The sequence below is a fragment of the Ziziphus jujuba genome, chromosome 1, assembly GCF_031755915.1.
Source record: "Ziziphus jujuba cultivar Dongzao chromosome 1, ASM3175591v1".
Taxonomy (NCBI): domain Eukaryota; kingdom Viridiplantae; phylum Streptophyta; class Magnoliopsida; order Rosales; family Rhamnaceae; genus Ziziphus; species Ziziphus jujuba.
In genome coordinates this window covers 24,201,925-24,220,443 of record NC_083379.1, presented here as the reverse complement: position 1 = coordinate 24,220,443, position 18,519 = coordinate 24,201,925, and positions in this window count along the sequence as shown.

Below are 18,519 nucleotides of genomic sequence, written 5' to 3'. Positions count from 1 at the left end.
AGAAAAAAAAAAAAGCAAATTGATACCATATAAAAGACGTCGCTTTAGAAATATTAAATTGAGCAAATTAAAATTTGACTTTTGACCCAAAAAAAAAAAAACATTTGACTAAAAAATCATGGGGATATTCTATAATTTTTTCGAAAAAATAGTCACTTTCTTTTTTTTAAAAATAATACTTCCTAGTTTTTAATTATATAAATAATATTTTAGTTTAGCTATTCAATAAAACATTTAAAAAGCTTAAGCTCATGTGTAAAGAATTGTTTTATTAATTAAAATTCATTGACTAAAAGTGTCAAATAAAAAAAAATGCTAGCACCGAATGGAAGGTAAAAAATTAATTATATAGGGGACAAATTTATTTATATTTTTTCATTTTTTTATTATTTAACTTGAATTTTATGTTCTTGAAAATCATTATTAATTATTTTTTATTTTTTTATCTATCAAAATAGATTTATTTTTCACTTTTTTTTATTAGCTTTTACTAATTGATTTAATAATTAGAGATAAAAAGAAGTTTAAAATCAATATTTTATGACTAAATAACGTTGTAGAAGTTAATTGTTAAAATAAATAGATAAAAAAGATAAAAATTAATAGATGAATCTGTTTTAATAAATTTAAATAATTTTTCAAAAGTATAGTGTCTAAATAAAAAAATTCCAAAACAGAATGGGTGTAAATGAAAAATTCCTCCCACATAAATATAATTAGGCTAACATAAGAGGGACATAGTTGCTTTAATATAATGTTTTTCTTGAATAATTTTTATATTATATAAAGAGATAAGTTTTAAAATTAAAAAAATATCAATATACAAAAAACTTTTTGGCGAATATTTCATCACAAAAGGGAGGTAACTCTAAACCATCTCACATAATTAGGATTTGCAGTTAAATCTATTTTGGATTGTCTAAATTAAAATAAATTGAATATCTTAATTAGAATATTTTATATCTCTAAATAATATATATGTATTTTCTTTTTTCCTATTGAAAATAATGAACCTATATAAAGGTATAAAATTATTAACAAAGTACATAATAGTTTTTATGTTTTTCGTTAAAAATTCAAAATTCCCATTTTTGGCTCAAGTGTCGGAAGGTTTTCTGCTAGTGCCAGATTAGCGGCCTCAACGATCTTCTAATGGTTCCCACCCCCCCCCCCCCCCCCCCCCCCCCCTCTCTTTTTTGCGAATATGATAGGTTCATAGAAAATGAAGAAGAATATGCCTTATAATTATAATTGTTCATTTTTGTATTTAACAGTTTAGCATATCAAATAAGGGAAGATTCAAGCGCTCCCTATTTATTATTACTGGTGCATTCGCTTTTACCGTTGATTACCAAACTGCATCATGAGAATATAAGAAATTGCAGATATATTTTTTATTCTATCAGTAGGCAGAAAATCTAAGAATATGTTAGCTTTTATTTTTGTCTAATTGTTGAGAGGCCTATAAAAATTTTTCTAGTGTAGTACTATTTCAAAGAGCCAATGAGAAGCTAATGGTACGAGAACATCAATCACATCTCCAAAATTTTAAATACAAAAAACTAGCAGCCTTTCCATTGAAGGAACTAAACAAAGACTCTACGCATGGAAGAACTCTATATGTATATATATATATATTTTTTTTTTTTATTTTTTTTTGTGGAAAAGGAAAATTTTATAAATTAAGAGTCTGAAATACAATAATCGACCTGAAGAACATGATATAGTCAATGTGGGCCAACTTCAGGCCAGATTTCAAGGGTACAAAAACCAGTAGCATAGTTAGCAGTAGAGTGAGCTACAGTATTAGTTCCCTATAGTTAAAAGAGCATACCAAAGTCACATTATTAGAGAGCAGAGCTTTGATATTGTCAACCAAAACACAGAATGGACCCAATTGATGTCCAATGCTTCATTCATTCACTAAACGGACAGCACCAAGGCAGATTTGCCTCCAAATAGAAAGTTATCACCTCACGGATTGCAATGAGCTCAGCATAAAGGATCGACCATGAACCTGCAAAGGGTTTTGATACGAACCTATAGCGACATGCTTCTAAACCCGTAACAAAGATTGAATTAAGACCGTCTAATTACAAGTTATCAGTGGAACACCTCGATCCGTTATCTATATTTGAGGTAAAAACTTTAGTATGATGAAGACGCCACAATAGGGTGTGGAATAACCTATTAATAAGTCAAATTTGAACTCCACAAACAAAGCTTGAAAAGTTCGATATAGTTCTTAGAGAACCAAAGAATCACTCTCACTTTGAGTCAAAATTGTAATCTGAATTTTATTCATGACTTGTGTGCTTTTAAATAGGCAAAATAAATTATAAAGCTTTCTTAAATTTGCTAAAAATAATTATGGATGAAAATTAGGTTTAGGAAACCTAATTTGGTTAGGTTTAAGAAACCTAATTTATCTCCTAGTTTCCTAATAAAAATAGGAAAGTAATTTAAAAACCTAATAAAACTAAATTGGGAAAATAGAATAGGTAACATGCCAACATCCAATCAAAACATAAAATAATAATCAATATTTCCTAATTATAAAATTCGGCCAAGCTTAGTTGGAAGCCATGTAGGCGCATATCACCCTCCACGTGGCAAAAGTGTCATGTCACCATAAGATGCCACATCACCATCCATGTCATCAAAACTTGCCACATCACCATGTTGGAGGATTCCTTGCATTAAGCTCTCTTTCATGTTGGCATCCACCGTTCCAATCATATGGACCAATTTGTTCATATTCAGTAATGAACATGCTTCCTTGATATATGAACACCTCTTGAATTAAACCATTTAGTGATTCTTTAAACCGCTTTGCTCTAGCTCTGCTTATTGGTCCCGTAGAGATTTGAAGTGGCTCTCTCGACTCCATCTTAAGGTGCTCCTAGTCATGTCCTCATCAGGTTTAGCTAAAGCCCCCATCAGTTTTCCAGCATATTCGTGACAACAACGCCAACTCCAATCCTCTAAGTGTGCACTTTAATAGAAGCATCAAAATTTATTTTCAAATTATCCCCTTGTGGTGGTGACCATTGACGCCTAGCTCATTGATGCTTTCTTGTTGCAGAACTCCCCAATGCCTCCTTATATTCGACGTGCAGACGTGCTACTGTATCCAAAACTAAAGCATTAGATTTGATGAAATTTCCATTCATGATGGCATTTCTATTGTTCCATAAACACCAACAAGTCCATGCAAATTTCTCAGTTTGATAGGCGAATAGAAGAGCGAAAGCAGAGTAGCATAAAGTAGCAAAAGAATCATACACACCCCCTTTTAGACGTGGATAGAAATCAATTGCTTCCATATATTTGCCACAGTTGGGCATCCCCATAATGCATGTAATGAAGTTTCTTCTGCAGTTTGACACATTAAGCACTTACTATTGTTAATAACATACCTTGAGGCTAAAGAATGTAGACATGGAATTGCCTCATGGGAAGAATGCTAAAATAACATCTTTACTTTATTAGGTACTTCTTCTAACACTCCGTCCTCAAGTACATCGGAATTTTTTTCACATTGATCGAGATTGACTGGATTTGACCATCATTGATCGAGAAGAGATAAATTTTAACTTTTTATTTCAGATGGAATTCTGCATTTACTGATGCCCCGTTGTGAAGTACATGTCATCCTGAGTTCATAGACTAGTAGCACATTGAAAACGGAGCTACCATCTAGAAGTTTTGAGAAAAACAAGTTGTGGTCTGAATTATCCGAGGATGATAGATTTACTTTTTCTTTTTGTAAACTTTAGCATTGAGTCTTATATGATTGTAAAGTACTTGTCAACACAAGTCCATGTACTAGCGACACGCTTAATTTGGACATTTGGTTGAAAAATTATGGACCAAAATTTTTTTTCTAATACCACATTATTTTATGTTATTAGTGTGAGTGTGTAAAACGTGTGCACTATGTGTGCCATGTGTCACCTCCTTAGCCAATCCCATGAGTGCACAATGGCACCCATGGGTGGCTATTTAATTGGGCAAAATTGGATGTGTGGGGCATGTGAGAGGTGAGAGAAGGAAGGAGAGAAGAGAAAGAAAGAGGTGAGCGAGAAAGAGGGGCGGCCACCACTGTTCTGGCCGTTTTCCATTAACAAGTGCCAAATCACCACCATCGCCCTTCCATTTTCGATTGGCCAGCCATGCGACTGGATCAAGGCAGTTTTCAATGAGTGGCCAGATTTTTCCATCAACGATTTCTCCCAATCCAGACCTCCTTTTTTCACACCTCCAATTCTGTTGAGTCACCCATCCCTTTCCCCACCAAATTTCACGACCATTGGCCACTGGACATGCCATCGGCAGTGAGTTTCTCAAGTGGGCATGGCGGGTCACTGTGAAATCTCATTTCAGCGAGTTCTCGGTTATCCCACCTACCATATCCCACTAATTTGACTTCCCTGAATCAAAATCCGAGGTCGGTTTTTTTTAATTCGTGATGGTTTGTGAAATCCTAGGACATTAAGTCCAAGAGCTTTCCAGTGAGATTTCAACCACCACAGGTTCGATATCCAGAAGGAGCACGTCTGGGTCTTGGGATCGATCCTGTTGGGGATCTCGATTGTTATGCATGCTCGAGGTGAGTGATCCACCTTCAAATTTATTTTCGGGTGTTAAATTATGAATATTTTGTGTTAATTGGATATTTGAAAATTATATTTTATGTGTTGAATATTTAGTTACTTTCTATTTGAAATTTTGATGCCAAATTGGGGTGAAATAAATATATGTGCATTGAAATCATATTTTTGATTTTAGATAATTATGAATTTAATTTTTATTAAATTATTGTGAATTTAATTGCGGATTACTTATGATTAATAAAAATATATTTACACAAATTTATGCACTTTTGGGTTTTTATGCGATTTTTATGCAATTTTTATTTATATTGAATTCTAAGGATTGATGGAATATTGTTTAAAATTTTTTATGCCAAAATATCTATCTATCTATCTATCTATATATATATATATATATATATATATATTTGCGGATTTGATTCAGTTATGGTGAAATTGATGGATTTACGTTGAAGGATTTAAAGTGATGGATTTATAATGAAGGTTTAAAGGTGATGTGGATCAATGGATTTGAAAGTGGTATTTGTAAGATTTCAAGATTTGGAAAATATATTGATTTTATGATTTTTAGATGCATCATATAATGCTGGTGTTCTATACCGTATATGTGGATATGATTAGTGCGCAGGTTTATAGGTTATCCTGTGGATGCCATTGGACTGAGGGCTGGCAGGATATAATGCATAGTGAGCATCACCCGCCCCCCCTTCCATGGCTAGAATGACTATTGATAGCATTGATGTCGGTGGCACGCCATAGCAACCGAATGCAGGTTCTCTTCTTAACCTCCTCGCCAGGTAGTGTTCGAGACGCTGGATATCTTCAGGTATCACTGGTATATAGTTGGTGTATCAAATGGTTTTCTCGATATGATATTCAAAATAGAAGCGTTTTAAAAAGTATTTAAACTTAAAATGGATTGAATTGTGTTTTTATTAATTATTTAAAATTTGTAATTTAAAATGCATTTTAACATGATTTTTATGATATTTGATTATCCATTTCAAATTTTGTTTTAAATTAATTTTAACATTTTCTCATTATTTCATCGATTATTTAATTAAAGTTGCACAAATTACTTATTGTAATTAATTTTGCCTTCATGTCAAACTTCTTTAATATAAATCTAAATTTATTGTATTTTATTTGTATTTTATTTATTTAATACTTCCTTGATTTTTGGGGTATACAAATATTGGGTTTTGTGAAAATGTTTTAAAAAGAAAACATTTCCAACTGAGTGAACTGTGAGGGTTTTGAGAGAAAACATTATTTCCAACCACGTATTATTTATTTATTATTATCCGATCAAGTTTATTATATTGTTATATTATTATTATTATTATTATATAGTAGATTGTGTCACTTACTAATATGATTAGCATCTCACATTTTTAATCCATTCTCTTAGACCCAAGTTAGTAGATGTTGATCGTCTGGGGGCGAGCTCGACACCTTTGTTTGTCACTGAGGTCCTAGAAACCTTCCTTTCTTTATTTCCTACCTTGTAATATTTCTTTTTATTTCTTGTTGTAATAACTTTTATACTTAAAAGTTCTATAAATGCTCTGTATACTATGTTCGATGTATTTAATTAGTATTGGACTAGTTCCCTGTTTATTTTGGAGTGCTGTAAACTTGTGATAATGAATTGTAGTGAGGTGGGAGGAATAAGGAGATATTGTTAGAAGTGTGTTTTCTGTGTAGGAAATTTTCTGGTAAGTCCAACCTTTAGGGGAGATACTGTTAGATTTTCCATTGGAGGGTCCGGTAGGGTTTCTCTGGGATCAGACTTTTTTTAGGGTTTCGGTGAGGGATCTTGGATGGGTCCTAACACTTCTATTCTCCAGAGAATTCACCACCATGATAAAATTTGTACATCACTTGGTCCACTAACTTTGCTACCCATACCAAGCTTTCATGCTTCCCACTACTTTGTTTTAATGGTATACACACCATTCTCATTTTATCTCCATGAAAATTGGTCCGAGCAACCCATCCCAACAAACGGTATGTTCTGAATGGCTGTAACTTCATCATTAAAGAAGACCAATTGAATGAGGTTCACATTCCAAGTACCAAAAGGTGTTATCAAATATGCTACACTGGAATTATAATTAAGTTTCCATGGCGATAACACATGGAAGGCCCCCAGCCATGGCAACCAAGGATCTTTACATATACATATAAAGTGTCCATTACTAACACGCCAAATCCCACCACTCTCTAACATTTACCATCCCCATACCAAACTTTGCCATGAATGAGAAGGGCGTCTTCCAATACTTGCTTCCCAGGAAGAAGACCTAGAAAAATATTTTACCTTTAAAACCTGCGCTAATAGCAAGTTAGGAAATGAATAATCCTTTAGCACTATTTGGTTAAGAAAGCTTTATTAAACTCTTTCAGTGATTTGAAACCTAAGCTCCTGTAGACTTAGGTTGTGTAAGTTTCAGCCAACTTATCCACGGCACACTTCTTTTACCTCCATATGAACCCCACCAGAGGTGATTCGTTAGACTAGTTAGATCTTTAACTAATTGTTTAGGTAATTTAAAGCAACTCATGGTGTATGTTAGTATTGGTTGTGCAACTGCTTTGATGAGGACTTCTTTCCCCCCTTGTGAATGTAAATTTCCATTCCATCCATCCAACCTCTTTCAAACCTGCATTATGATGGATTGAAAACCTCTTTTTTCCAATCCAGGTATTTTTGGTGACCATTGTTGCCTTGTAATTACAATGACTGGGTAAGGTTGAGAGGTATTAGGACTAAACGTAATCACAACTTTCTGTAAATTAGTCCACTCACCAGATGCTTGTTCATATTCATGCAAGATGCCTAAGATTTGTTGGTAGTCATTCTGAGTTGCTTTTATGAATAAAATTGTATCATTAGTAAAAAATAGGTGGGAGACAGTAAGAGTAGTAGCAACAATTGAAATACCATTAAGACTATTTGAATTGATCGATTGCCAAAGCAAGCTAGACAGTCCCTCTAAACCAAATTAGACATAGATAGGGAGACAAGGGATCACCCTAATGCAAACCCCTACTAGGTCGAAAGAAAACTACACTATTTTCCTTGATTAAAAGTGAGTACAAAACCTCCAAAACACATCTCATCACTAGATTAATCCAGTTTAGGTCAAAACCCATCTCCTGCATTATCCATCGTAGAAAGTCCCATTCAACATGATCGTATGCTTTGCTCATATTCAACTTAATGGCCGTTAAACCTTCAGAATCCAACTTTCTCTTTGCAATCGTATGCATATACTCAAAAGCAAGTAAAACATTATTTGTGATTTGTCTCCTAGGGTCAAAAGTACTTTGTTCCTTAAAAATAATGTTAGGTTAGAAGTTTTTAAGCCTATTCACAATTGTTTTAGATATAATCTTATACATAATAGTATAAAGACTTATAGGCCGGAAGTCAGTAACTTACAATGGTTCATCTACCTTCGAAGCCAAAGAGATGAGAGTATGGTTTATGTCTCTCATATCATCACCATCATTGAGAACACGAAGACAAGTTGTAGTCAGTTTATCACTAACTGAAGACCAGTAGTGTTGCTAAAATAATGTCAGGAGGCCCTCATAACCAGGAGCCTTTGATGGATGCATTTGGAGCAGGCTAGTTTTAATCTCATCTATAGTAAATGGCTTACATAAGGTTGAATTCATTGATGTCATCACCCTCCTTTAGACACCATAGCTTAGATTTTCATCAATTGTAGAACCTATTAAAGTCAATAGTGTTTTAAAAATAATGCAAGAACTTCTTAGTGATGTTACGTTGATTAGTGATCCATTGACCAAAGTAATCTGTGATGCCACTTATATAATTCTTGCAAAGTTGTTTGGTTGCATGATCATGGAAATAATTGGTATTACAGTCACCTTTTTGCAACCAAGAGAGCCTAGAATGTTGTCTCCATTGTGATTCTTCCTTGTCCAGTAGACAACAAATCTCATTCTCAACATCATGAGGAAGTCTAATATTATCAACTGTAGGAGACTTGGATTGAAGGTCTGATAAGAGGTGGTAATATTCCTTGAGACATATTTTGATATGATTGAAAGTATATTTATTCTACCTTTGCAATTTACTAGCATACCATGACATCCCCTTAGTAATGTCTTCCATTGACACAGTTCTAGTATTAAGAGAATTCCACTCCTCCTCAACTGTCTTAGCACACTCATTCTCCCCCATCCAAATAGATTCAAAATGGAATCGTTTACCCAAACATAAGGCATGGCTATGAGAACCTTCTAAAAACAAATAGATAGCATTATGATCCGATGCCGAAGTTAGAATATGCTACACCATTGCTCAAGGGAATAGAATTTGTCCATTAACATAAGCAAAACATCTGTAGAGATATTATTTCATATTAGCTCCTTCAATTCGTCCATTTGACCAAGGAAATTTGTAGCCAGTAAATGGTATACGGCATAAGAAACAGTTTTCAATGACTGCCTTAAATCGGTCAATTTGATATTCAGCTCCTAGTTCAGCCACCCTATTTATCAAAAGGTGATAGAATTTCATTGAAATCTCCAATTATAAACCAACCCATGTTTGAATTCGAACTTAGTATCTCAAGTAGTTGAAATGAAAATTGCCTTAATGATGAAACAAATAGATGGAAAGAGCCTTTATTAGAGAGATACATCATCGAGTCAATGTGACCATTAGACAAGGATGTAATAGACAAAGGAATATCAGATTTCCAGAGGAGAGCCAGCCCTTACCTCAAGCCAACCCAATCTACACCAAAACACCCTGGCATTTTGCATTTAGTTCAAAAATCTCTAATTGATGTGCAGAAAGTTTTGTTTCCATCATGAAAACAATATTAGGGTCATGTGTTTTGAGTATCTGAACAAATGCTCTGAATGTTTGAGGATTCCCTAAGCCTCGGACATTCCAACTGAAGATTTTCATGGCTCATGGTAGGGCTGTTCAATAGACCCCACCACTTTAGAAGATAAAATATCTTCTTTTCTGTAAGTTGAACTCTTAACCTGTTTGTTGCTACCAATGGGTTTTATAGTGATACGTCTAGCTCGCTTGACACTAGAACCTTTGGACCTTATTAGTGACCCAATCGAAGGATAAAAGAATGTTGAAATAGTGGTACCTTTCTGCTCTTCATGAAAGTTAATGGCTACTGTAGTGTTTGGATTTACTTTCATGCTAAAGGTTGTTTACACGTCTGGCTCGCTTGACACCAGAACCTTTGGACCTCATTAGTGACCCAGTTGAAGGATAAGAGAATGTTCAAACAGTGGTACCTTATGCTATTCATGAAAGTTAATGGCTACAGTAGTGTTTGGATTTGCTTCCACTATAATGTTGTTTTCCGTATCATGCACATTTGAAAATCCCATGTCATTTAATTTGTCCACATCAACAGTAGTTACTAGAAGCAGTTGCATGGTTGCGAGTTTGGGTACGTTTTGTTGGAAATCCATTTCTGTAACCGTCATGGATGGTAACTAAATTGGCGATGATGGATGCACTAGTAATGATGGCAAACCATTACAAGTAATAACAAATGCCTAATCTAGTTTTGAAGGAACCATTGAGTATGATGAATTTTCATATGATGATTCATTTTACCGAGGTTGCCTATGTTGCATAGATTTCTTTCTCATGATCAAATTAATAGAGTGGTTTGCACGTAGCCATGTACTATATTGTTCACCTTCATAATTATCAACCAAAGAGCAATCTTTTTGGGTATGTCCTAGTAAACCACACCGGAAATAGAAATCACATAATTTTTCATATTGAAACTCCACCTAAAACGGTTCTTAATTAGCTAATACAATTTTCATGCCCCTACATAATGGCTAACAGATGTCTTGTTTTACACGTACCCTCATGAATTGGCCAAAACAGAAGCCCTTTTCGTAAGAATCTACTATAGTACATTCCCTCAAATGTTATCCAATTGCCTCTCCTATATGTTTAGTCATGCAATGCAGAGGAACATTGTGTATTTGGAGCCAGAAAAACACATAATGAATAGAAATTGAGAGAGGAATAACAGAACCAGATATTTCTTCCATCAAGATCAAATCTCATTTGAAATGCCAGGGTGCACTATGAATAACCCTTTCCTTATCTTCCATACTAATGAAACAACACAAAAATGTTGTGTCATTAAGTTCTTTGAATTGAACTGAACAAGAATTTCCCCATAAGGAGTGCATCATGTCCATAAAAACATGTTTATTTAATTGAGATGTTGTGTAGACTTGCACCGGTAGGCATTAATTCAGCAAATCCACATCCAGATGATTGTTAGGGTTAACAACCAAAGCAGAACATTCATCTGAAGTTAAACGTAATGTCTTTTTAAACTAGTTTAGCTTCATCCATTACTCAAGAAAGAAGAAGATAAAACTCCTCATAGTAGTAGAAGGAGACAAAAAAACCTCATAAACACAAAGTCATGAGTAGAACCTCCTAATGAAGAGAGAACTTTTTTTTAAAACTATATATATACACATATATGGAAGAACAATATATATACACATATATGCACAATAGAGAAAACAGGAGTATTCAATAAATTATATCTCTTCTTTTATTTTTTATTTTTTGTAGGATCATCTAGAAGATTTAAAAGCTTTTTATAATTAAAGCTTTTTTGGATATATTATATAAAGCACATATACTTTTCTTCTTTGATCTTGATAACAACCACATGTTTCCTTATTAACTAACAAGATTTTGTTATGGAGATAGTTTTTATCATGCAACAATGACACCTATGGAAAAAAGGATCTGCTTAAGACTTAACCAGCTAAATAATCGAATAAAAAATGGATGTATATCATCTCGGGCAATTAGAGAAGATCAAAATATAAATAAAAAAATAATAAACAAAGCACTGCGAACGGCTAGATATATTATTCAAAACTTCTTGGAAAAACATCATGGTGAATACATGCCTGCTATTTATAGCTTATGGGCAACTGAGATTTTCCTTCACTTGGAAAATAAAAGAAACTTCTTTGTATTTCATTATATATAAATGCTTAATATATTTGTATTTATTATATATACATGCTTAATATATCATACTAGGTGTGCGTAATTGCTTTGCATGTTTACTTGAGTCAATAAATATGTTGAATTATTATTGATAATATTAATTATACCAACACATGCAAATTTTGTGCTCAAGATATCTTTTATACCACATTTAGTTGCAGCACAATGATGTATAAAAAAAATAAGATATTAGACATTTCATAATTCTCAAAAACGTTTGCAATATTATTTAATTCAAAGCTTTTTTTCAAACATCAAGATCTCCTATTTGAGAAAACCAATCTAGAATTGGTACTATCTTTAGTTACAACCAACCAAAACTTTCATGTTCACTTTGTTAAAAAGAAATAAAAGTTGTCCAGTGTAATAAATGCTACTAAAAATTTTGAATAATATAATTAGGAGATCATGAATTTACTTTGCTATGTTTAGTGCGTTCATAAAAGGTAAGGATAATAATTAAAAATATTAAATATTATAGGTTTATTTAGTCAGTGTTGGGTGCTCTATGATTGGTCCAAGCCAACTGGCCTTTTACATATCCTAGCAATATCAAAAGTACCTAAAGGTGTAAGTCATATGAAATATAAAATCGATTAATCAAGGCTAAATTATCTTGTTTTATAAAACATAAAACATTTATAAAACATAAAACATTCTTTTCTTTAGATCTTACAAATTTATGGGGTTTAGGCTAAAGCTAGAATTGATTTTCTAGGGTTTTAGGATTAAAAACACAAAACCCTGGCATGTTTCCTATTGAACCTGAGTGCTAAAAACACCACTAGCCATCATCAGAGCATCAGATTGCCATAAAATTTTACAGAGAGGTAAAGCATCACTAAAAAAAGTTGCTAGCCAAAAATCAGCAAAAATTGATACTGCATGCTCCAATTGAAGCTAAGCATGTGAGGCACATTCACAGCCATTTTGGGTGGCACATGTGAGCGCATGTAGAGGTTTTTGCCAATACACTGACCAATTTCATCCTCTTTCTATCTTGCTTCTGTCCATAGTCTTGGTGCCTCGAATTGCAATCCAAAAGGCAATGAAAGATGCTGAACAAAAATGATTGTGAAGTTTTCTTTGGGTGTTTTACATTTTTTTTTATTTTTTATATAAATATGATTTTGTTAAAAAATAAATAAATAATGTTGTTAGAGAATTAAATAAATCAATGAGAAAATCTAATTTTTTGGTTAACCTTTTGATTGCATCTCCAACAGAAAAATACTAGTAAAGATCTACCATGAATTAAAGCCAAAAATCAATTATTTATTTGTAATACCAAAATTATAAATAATATGAATATTTGAATCCTAGGTGCTATATATTTAATAAACATTACATATACATAAAAATAAATAAATAAAAATATGGATCCAATTTATTACAAATTGATTCAACTAGCGCTTTGATACTAATTGTTAAAATCATATGATAGAAGCTATGATCATACAATTGAATAAAACATGTGATAGGTGTTTTTCACCACCCATTACTAACCTCCTAATGGTGCAAGAAAACTCTTCTCAAACCCATAAGACCTTGTAAACTATTCTTTACGTAACAGATCTGTGAGTGAATGCAAATGATCACAAAAAGAAACAACAATGTTACTTTGAAAAATACACTGAAACCTTACAATTATTTTTCTTCAAGATTTTTATTTTTTATTTGAGATTCTAATTATTTGAAAAATATATGTAAAATTTTATAATGTTGGAGGCTAGAAGCAGTATAAACTACTAACCCTAATCTCCTAAGGTTCAATAAATACTTTGAGCCCAATTAATAAGCTCCTTCTTATACCTTGATAACCAATTAATTGAGTTTTATTACTTAATGAGCTAGTTTTGAGATCATATGATTCATTATTAATTAAGGTTCTTGGTTAATAAATTTGCTTGACCCAAAAATATAAATCTAGCAAATATGTCACATCATTTTTTTCAATCATAGGTTTATATTTATACTTTTTGATTTTTTTTCATTGCATTTTAATTGATGAACTTTTAAGAAAGATGAACTTTTGCACATGGAGTTTTCAATGGTGTTGTTGATTTTAGTTTATCAAATTTGCACACTCCTCTTTGGCTTAAAAGCTTAACCACATCCCCTTCTTCTTTTTCTGGTGAAATAGGCACTTCTTTAGTCATTATTTTTTCATATTTTATTTTGGTGATCTGTGTTGTGTACTTCTTTTTTGCTATTGTTCATTTAGCAAATTATTGTCTTTTACATTAAGTTTTCTTTTTCTTCCTTTAAGAATGGTCGATAGTATCTATTTTAATGATTTTCTTCTTCTTCTTTTTTTTCTTTTTTCCTTCATACAAGATTCTACCGAAATTAGACGAACAATCTAAAAATGTAAATGTATAATGAGTGGAGATGTTCGATACCATTACAATGATTTGCATTTGAATGATTGCTATATGCACATTTGGCTATAAATATAATTGAAATGCTTGATATATATTTTGGCAATATATATTTGAAAATAAATAAGATAGTATCTTTTATTTTATCCCATGAATAGTGTATGAGAATTTTTTGTCATCTAATTTGCGTTATTCATTATGCATTTAATATTAAGATAATAGTTACCTATTTATAATAGTTATTTGTTTCCTTTTAGTCTTTTCTGGGGTTCATTGCCGAGGCAATTGAATACTATGATCAAACCTTATCCAAAATCACGCTTCAAACTCAAAAGTATAATTAGAAATGGTAGCTATTGGCAAATGCTCATTCGCTACTCAATACCATAGACGGGAAGCCAGTGGTCATTAGGGTTAAACGCAAAGCTTTTTAGTCTCATTTGATGGTTTCCATGAGTTGTGATCTTTTTTTGATTTTCTTTCCTTTTAGCTTTTGCATTGTTGTAAGAAATGGAAAGAAAACTGGAAGTTTTGGAGAATAATTAAATGTATTATGGTACTGGGGAGAACTAAATCTTAGTCTTTTGAATTGTTTATATACTTTATAGCTGAAAATAAACAAAAGGCCACTGAAGTGCCCATTATTGGATTTTGAGAATTTATTAATTCTTTATTCATATGGAAATATGTATTCCAAATTCCTTATATTCCAGTGTTGTTAATAATTTGACCAATCTTTTTTGGTTTCCTTCGATATTATGTTACATTAAAGGTCAAGTAGGACTAGCAATACATCCCTTGCACAGTAAAAATTTTGTTCAATCTCTTAGTTTCTAAATTATTGCTCTAATTATTTATAATTGTTAGAATATCAAATTGGTCATTATTTGGTACATAATAAATTATTTGATTTGCAATTTTACAAATATATTGGCAAGTTTGTACTAATGTATTATATTGTTTTATATTAGGGAGCTAGAAGATTTTTGTAAGGCATGTGGTGACAATGTGTGCCATTGAGAGCATTGGTGATAACGTAGAATCTTTTATGGTCAGTTTGGCTGTTAATCTATCAATATTGTTATTTATCAATCTTTCATGTAAGCATGTGTTTAGAAATAGGGTACAAAGCTATGCTAGGGCATTTCCAATTTCACATTGCATAGTATTTGTTGGTGATTCTCATATAGCAACTTTTTAGAATATTGGTAATAAATGCTTTACTTTTTCTTTTTTTCTTATTCAAGATATAATTCATCTAACATATTTGAATTGAAAACAAAGAATGAGGAGCTAAGACACTTTTAAAAATGAAAATATAAGCAATGTTCTTTTCTTTTACATTCACTTACCCACCCAAGTCACTTATGCCTAAATATAACCCATGTTTAATGTCCTTGAAGTGATTAAGACTGTTCATATCTATAACATTTTGGCAATCCATATGTTATAATTTGTAATTTTATAGATTTAATAACTAGCAATTAATAACGAATAAAAAAGATAAAGAAAGAAAAGGATAAACAAGATAAGGGATTTATAATGGTTTAACCAGATTGCCTACGTCCACTATGAAGGCTTGGGAAAAAACTTTTATTTATGACTGAAAAAACACAGAGAACATTCACTCATCATCCTTTCTCTGCAATAGCCACTAACATAAGGAAATCTCATAGGACTCAAATCTCAATAATAGAAAACACTTCAATTGGCTAGAGTTAAAACATATGACATAGAAAATGTTACTTTTAACTAATTTGCTATACCATCTTTTACTACAAATACATGATCAACTTTTGTCTAAAGCCATACGAAAATAAGGAGCTACATGTGTGTATATACCAATAAATTAAGGACTACACATCACCTGTTTCTATTATGCATTTTGTTTTAGATGATGATTTTTTATTTTTTATTAGTTTCTTGATTAATAATTTTTGCTAAAGATAATAATTTTGTAAAAAATGTATAGAAATTGTATATCTGTTTCACATAAATAACTGGCAACTTTATAAATTTAAACCTTGTTTCTTGTCAAATATTCTTTCAATTATATATCTTTTAAATTTTGGCTTGCTTATTATGATGTTGAAAGTATGATCTTTTTCCAATGTTGGATTGCCCAAGTATGCTTCAAACTTCTTAAATTTTAGCTTGAAATCGTATTTGAATGGTCAATTCAAAAACATTGGTGAAGAAATATTCATATTCAATAGTACTTTAACTAGGAATAAAATCCATTTCTACTTGACACTTCAATCTTATTATAGATTATCACATTACAATTACTTTCTTCATAAGCTGTTACTCATGTCAAAGAAATTTAATTTGGTATAATAGACTAATTGTTTTGATTATATGATTCAAAGCTTAGTTAGATATTCAAATATTGGACTAGGAAACTAAAAATTGAATGTTGAGGCTTGGGGTTCGACCCTAAAAAGTTAACCATGTAAGGGGAATAACTCAAGCCTCATATATACCCTTTAAGATACCCATGTCTGGTCAATGTTGGACTTATGTTCGCACACTCTACAATCATCCCCTCAAACTAAGGACTTTCATCTTTTTTCTAGATGACATCCCATTAAACTAAGGACCATCTGCCTTTTTTTCCTTGGCTGGCACCCTTTAAATCGACAACCACTATTATTTTGTCCCCATTCCATCAAGACACCACCATGTCTTCTTCATTACGGTGGTTAACCTGGCTCATCGTGGCACCTAGCATGGCTTTCTCATTATGCCTTTGGCATGGAGGTCCTAATTAAGATACCACCTTGACATGAAATTTTATGTTATGAAATTTTGACTGTTGATCATGATGTTTAAGTTCATCATCATGATCAACCATTTTAACAAGTGGTATCAGAGTTGGGGCCTAAACAAAGCCATATTTATGCATAAGATAAAAACCAAAACTAATTGAATGGTGGTGGGCCCTTAAATAGTAAACCATGATGTTCAATTTAAAGCCCATGATAGATATTTTGTGTCTAGGTGGTGCAGTTATTGGGACTTCCATGCCAGTGGTACACGGAGGAAGCCATGCCAAGTTTCATGTTGTCACTTTAATAGGGTTTCAAATAAATGGAAAAAAAAGAAAAAGGTATGTGATCAATAATTTGAACGGGTGCCAAACATGAAAGAGCCAGTGATCCTTAGTTTGAGGGGATTTGAGGGGATGGTTAACATAAGTCTTACATTGGCCATACATAGGTATCCTAAAAAGTATATAAGAGGCTTGGTTTACTTCTCCTATAGGGTTAACCTTATAAGGTTGGAACCCTAAGTCTCAACAAGTGATATCAGAGCTTTAGGTTGAGAGATATGGTTCACTGCACACAAGCTCCAAACAAAGATTTGAGCATATTAGATGATAGATCTCTTTGAGATGAAGAGAATGAGCCTAACTAAAGGATCATGCACTGTCAGATGTACCAATCAAAATGTCATCCAGTCTTCATGTGTCGGTCCACATGCCCATGCTTTGTACATACTTTGCATGCATTTCCACAAGCTTCAGGGTCTGCGACATAGAATCTTATTTAAATCCTTTTCAACAAGAAGATTATGGTTGCTTAGTTTGGTGCACTTTGATATTTGTGGCCCCTTGGATGTGGAATCATTAGGTGCCAATAGGTCTTTTCTAACGTTTATTAATGATGCTTCTAAGAAGGTTTGGATTTATTTCCTAAATATGAAAAACCAAGTTTTTGATCACTACAAACAATTTCATGTCATGGTAGAAGCTAGGAAAATAGTTAGTGGTCCTTAGTTTGATAAGTTCCACTTTCTACAATCACTCTTTCGAACTATAGACCATAACTCTTTTTTACCTACTACCCCTTCAAACAAAGGACTATCTGCCTTTTTTTTTTTTTTTTTTCTTGGTTAGCAATCCTTCAAACTGATAACGACTATCTTTTCCTTATCCTATATTGAGATGTCACGATGTCTTTTCATTGTAGTGGATCACCTAGTTCACCATGGCAGCTGATATGGCTTCCTTTATGTACCCTTGGCATGGAAATCCCCATTGCCATACCACCTTAACATCATATTTTATGTTATCAAATTTCAACCGTCTATCATGGGGTTTAAATTTACCATCACAGTCTACCATCTGGGGCCCACCACCATTGAATCACTTTGAGTTCTTATCTCGTTCATACATATATGGTTTTGTTTGGGTCCTAACTTTGATACCACTTATTGAGGCTTAGAGTTAAACGTTTAGGAAGCTTAGGTTAATCTTTTAGGGTGAAATCCCAAGCCTCAATAGTGAGGCTTCTAATTTTTTGTTTTATCCTTTTTTCCTTATATTGATTTTCAATGTTTACTAGTTTTAGTATGCTCTGTGTATCTCTTTGGCATAATCTTATTTCAAGTTATTTTTATAAGACTTTTTCAAAGTTTGCTCTTTTTGAACAACTAGCGAAAAAGG